The sequence below is a fragment of the Harmonia axyridis genome, chromosome 3 (genome assembly GCF_914767665.1).
Source record: "Harmonia axyridis chromosome 3, icHarAxyr1.1, whole genome shotgun sequence".
NCBI lineage: Eukaryota > Metazoa > Arthropoda > Insecta > Coleoptera > Coccinellidae > Harmonia > Harmonia axyridis.
In genome coordinates, this window is record NC_059503.1 from 33693988 (window position 1) to 33699987 (window position 6000).

Here is a 6000-nt window from a genome sequence, read left to right on the forward strand (position 1 = left end):
TATGGGAGAACATATGGAGGAGGAAATGTTTTTTTTTTTGTTGGGGGTTTCGATTTTTAGGAACTGAGAAATGATTTTACCACAATTACTATGGAAAGAAGTCTATTCTTTATTGCTTACCCAATTTCAAAACTTTGTATTGCTCATACTGTGAGAAATATTATTCCACTTGTAACTCTGCCCACACCCTGCTTGGTAGACCAATAAAAATGGGCTTTTGAAGAGGCTTTTTTATGGAAACGCAAAAAATGAACAGATACTGTCAACGAAGGCCAGAAAGGCGAGAATAGTTATTTATAATACAAGTGCAGAAGGCATTGATATTCTTCCATGAGTTCAAAATTCAAAAACGAGCCACGAAGTGGCGAGTTTTGGAATGAACGAGTGGTAGAATGAGCCTTCTGTACGAGTATTATACATTATTTTCTTTAATTCATTGCATTCTTATTGAAATTAATGAAATATTTCCATAAATATCATTTAGTGATTTTTGCATCGAAAAATGTTGGTTGGCAGAACTGATTTCTTTAAGGCAAATTGATGAATTGACAGATAAAGCCGTGGCGGAAAGTTCGGAGTACCAACATATAATAATAAAATATAACCATGAAAACAGTGCGTTTCTGATATATTCTCGCACGATTTTGTTCTACAAGATGTGGAAGAATGAACGGAATAACCACAGAATTAGAGAAAGACCTTTTCTCACTCGTGTGAAAAGTTGGACTTTCCCCACTTGTTGCACAATATACTATTGATGAACAAACTACATTAAAATTTCTTCAAGAAGAGCGATTGTAGTGGAATTGAGTTATAATTAGCGAAAAAAAGAGCCATCTGAACATATGAAAAATGGTGACCGATTAATTTCGAATCTTAGTATTTGTTGGATTTATAGGTTAAGCAGAAGATTCACTAACACACAGATAATGTTTTGATCGTTTATTCTCTCTAGAATATCTCTCTCCGAGCAAGCTCGATATCGAATAGACTCAACTTATAGGTTAGACCTCAGATGTCCAAAATTAAGATCATTGAAGATCGATTCTTGTTCTTTCGCTCGATAGCCCTCGATGGCCTCGTCACGCGCAGCCTCGCAGCGCCGCCGTGACGATAGGAAGTAATACTACGAGTGTAGGGTAGGATGTATTGTTGGTTGTCTCTCTCGTAATTTGTTCGGATGAAGTATTATTCTAAAAGTATTATTTTTTTTTGTAGACCTTTATGCCTTTAAGCGTAAGACAGGGATGTATAATCTCACCTTATTCAATCTATACTCAGACAACATCATAAAAAGAACACTTTCAGAGCAAGATATAGGTTATTAAAGTAAATAGCATCACAATAAAAAATTCAAGATTTGTCGATGACACTGTTGCAGAAACTCCTGAAGATCTTCAAATACTAATTAACAACACAGTAGAATGCAGTGAAGAATACGGATTATCACTTAACATCAGCATAACAAAAATAATAGTAGTATCTAAGTCACAACAAAATTTCTCTGACATAACCGTGCATGGTCAAAAAATAGAACGCCTGAGAAAGTTCAATTACTTGGGAACTGTTGTCAACGAAAATAACGATAGTTCTGAAGGAATCAGGATCAGGTGGAAAAAGCTAGAGCCACATTTACTAAAATGAAGAAGATATTCTGTGGATTAGATCTAAGCCTTGAACTTAAAATTCGCCTTGTGAGATGTTACGTGCTGTCAATTTTTTTCTACGGATTGGAAGCGTGGACATTGAAGAAGATTGATAGCAGAATAATAGAGGCATTTGAGATGTAGATGAGGATACTAAGAGTATCGTGGACAGAGAGAGTAACGAATGTGGAGATCTTGCGGAGAATGCAGAAAGAGAAAGAATTGGTACTGCCTATTAAAAAGCGCAAACTGCAATACCTGGGACATATTATGAGATGATCCGTTGCTGCAGCTTATTGTCCAGGGAAACATAATGGGCAAAAGATCAATAGGAAGAAGAAGAAACTCATGGTTGAAGAACTTGAGAGAATGGTACAATTGCAACAACTTCCAATTGTTTAGATTTGCAGTATCGAGAATAAGCATAGCTTTGTTGATAGCCCAACTTCGGAACGAAGACGGCACTTGAAGAAGAAGAAGATGCCTTCAATAAGAAAAGCCGATCATAAGATTCTGGTCAACGTTATATTCAACTACACTGTCTGCAGTAATAATAATAATTTCAAGGGAAATATCAAGCAACTAAAACGTAGTGATTATATACGTAATATAATGCAAAAATCTGTTCTTTCAGGTACTGTAAAGAACAGACGGTGAGAAAATTTCTAAGAGGCAAAGGACAGGTCCGAGAAACGGTTGGATCGCGTATAAAAAGACTATAAGTTCGACGAGAACCAGAGGGACCTTAAGGACCGGACACGAACGACACTACCTTCTGATATTTTTAATACTGGGATTAAGTGAATGTTCCTCTTAGCGGGGAGTGAGAAAGCCGACTGTGATGGGACTTTTCTTTCCTATGGGTATAGGCTAAATAATAATAATAATATTTTATTCTTCCTTTAAAGCAGAATACACTGTATAGAAAACGTTAAAAAATAAATATGCTTACAATAATGAAAATAAAAGCAAATCAGTAACTTAAACACAAAATTTGAGTCACGAAAGATATAGATTCCTCAAACTAATGACTCATGCAAGTGTTCGCTGGTACTGTAAAAACAATTCAAGAATAACAATTATAAATTGTGACAGTAAGACCAAACATAATATAGATGATTTCTGATTGAGATATTGTTCTTTTACATATAGCACACAAATAGATATGTTAATTTTGATCAATGAAGTTTGTTTTTTAAGATAGTAAACCTCTGAAGAAGACCAAATGAATATTGAGCGAAACAAAAGAGAACAAAAAAAAAAAACAACAAAGACTTTTAAATGTGTTCTTATACCCACTAGTCTATACAATAATTATATTTTGGGGGAACGAAACAATTTCAGATCATATGATTTCATTTACTGGATTTTATTGAATTTTGGAGTGCAATTTCTTATGATATTACTGAGCCAGCTATCTACGCTAGTTTTGAATATAATCCAGCTCTCTTTTTATAGAAAAGGAGAAAAAAACGTTTCAAACTTTACTAACATATTCGGTGATCAAATTATCACATCTGTTGAATGCAGATTCAGTTGAAGTGTTTTCAATGATAGAAAAATTCGTTTGCCATAGGGGACACAGTCGAATAAAGAATATCAATTCATTGCCCAAAGCAAACTTCGCGAAAGCGTATAAATTTACTGACAAAGACGAGTTTCCGAAATTGGATCAGGCTTTCGAAGGGTCGATGCTTCCCCCATGCAAATCCGAGTTGAAACAACCTCTGATCATCATATATTCCCCAACTCTGGAGTCATGCATATCTTCCTGTTCCAACTCTCTCATCTCCAAACGATTTCAGATGGAAAGGAGGATATGATAAAAATATCTTGAAATGTTTGAAAGGCCATCAATTACCCAAAATTGACGAAATATCAATTGCTCAAGATGAAATAACAGGTATTTTTTGACAAAATTTGAAAATGTTGATGACTCTTTCTCATAGAATTTTATTTTCTTACAGATAATTTAGGGGAAAATGAAGACAATGTTTACCATGGGAATGAAGGTTGTCTGGTATCATGAGATGCGTCGGATAACAGATCCGAAGAAGAAAATAGTGATTCCGACTTCGGCTGAATGATGCGAATAATTATGTTAAATGCACATACATTCATATAAAATAAATTATCATGAATTCTGGCTGAGAACGGAGATGATCTACAACGATTACTATACCGATTCCAAACAACAGCTGAAAAATACAACAATATAATCATCAGAAAAGACAGAATCGATGGTCATCTTAAGAGAACCTATTAGATGCAAACTATGTGATATATATGTAGGCTTGGTTAATCGATCGTCTAGAGGTATGATTCGATAACCTGGGCTTTCGTCTTTTTCTCCGTGACTTTGTTGGATTTGTAATAATGAAACTCTTTCGAATTATTTACATCTATTTACAAAGCCACAATTATACAGTGAAAACTCAGTATTGAGAAGATCCCAATAACGTCCTAATAACAAATTTCTTACTACTATACGGTATACGGTACTGAATTTCGTCTTTAACTCTCGTTTAATTGATTACTCGAAACGTCTTCGTCGTACTTCAAGTTTTCGGTCGTCTCGTCTTCAACTTGTTCGCGACTCGTCTTAATCTAGTCCGCGAACCGTCTTTTCGTCTTATGTCTTAAGTTAACACCGACTTGTCTCGTCTTTGATTTGAGTTAAACTGTACCGTCTGTACCCGTCTTCGGTTTAATCTGAACTGTGCTCTCTGCTGATTGGAACTACCCTCTCTCGAATATAGATCTCTCTCGGTTTGACCACACCCTTAGGAAAAGGTACCATCCCCCTAGTCCAATCAGGGCTTTTGCCGTATCGCCCCCAAAGATCTTCGCGGATTCCTGGAAACCGAATATTCTAGAAGGACTAGAGCCTGAGAAAAAAGATGAAACACATGTAGCATGACCGTATTGTCTTCGAACCTTATCAACCCCCCAATAAATCTCTTAAGTTTTACCACCGACCTGACACATTTCTTCGACATCCTTTGTGCATTATGTACAATAACCATTCGTTCCCTGTAAACTCATTGAATTTGTCATGCCCTTGGCACTTGAAGAGACTAAGCATCCGGTTGACCATCTCAATTATTTACAGGGAACAATAGACTGGATCCTACATATATATACATACAAGTGTAAAAGTATCCAGTTGCAAAAACCTAGACCAAGAAGTACGGGCTCAGGAAAATAAGGTATCAAAAATATCTGGATTTTTGAGAGATGTATTATGGAGGAAAGATATGACAGTGGAAAGCAAAATTTCTATCTACAAAACCGTAGTCAGAGACATATTAACATAAGCATCGGAGACCAGACCTGAAACCTCTAGAACAAAGTGTATGCTAAGAACTACAGAGATGAAAATTCTACGCGCAATAAAGGGAACAACACTATACGATACCAAATAAGGAGTTTGCTATACGGAAAGAGCTTAAGATTCATGCCATCGTTTGGGTTTTACGATCAAGACGCCGACACTGGCGGGATTATGCAGAGATGATGGATGATGGTTTAAGGGCAAAATGGGCATAGAGCGAAAGACCAAATTCAAGGAGCCCACCCGTCCTACTACCAAAAAGTTGACTAGAAAGTTGGACATCTACATTTCAAGAGACTAGATGAGTAGATGAACAGAAAATAGAAAGACATTAGTCTTATAATGAGGAAAAAGAAGAAGATATTCCTGCGCGTAGCTAACAGGTTAAATCACGGACATTATGCAGGTAGTATATTTTATTGTAATGACAACTTCATCAACTACTAATCTCAATATTTTCAGCATCAGTAACATCCGGAACAGCATCGTGTTGCTCTTGCTAAACCAAGTTACCTAGTTAGCAAGTCAGGAGATACTATAGATTTCACTTGTATCTTGCATCAAGAGCTCCTAGTATTGCAGCCTAAATTGCATCCTTATGCTTCTTACTGTACTGATGAATTTTCTGTTTTTTTCTCGTGGTTTCAAATCAATTCAAATTTATTCTTGTCAATGATTCTAACTTCGTCGATCCCAAGGTATTCTCAAGACCGTAGTTATTAGACCAGTTCAAGGTCTTCGATACCGTTGGTTCTTTTCCCTGTGTGTGCAGGATTCCAACTCATAAAGAATATTGCGAAGACTTAGCACCTGGTGAGTCTTAACTTTGAAATCATTCATCCATCTTTGGACTCTATGCCTCATTAAAACCTATCCTCTTCCACGTGGCCCGAATAAAATTGTTGACAGAATAAATGCGGATGTAATATAAGAAGAACTATTCGGAAGGTCATTTTTTTACGCCTTTAATGCTGCTATATTCCCATATGTTAAGCGTTTTTATTTATAATTTCAAGAATC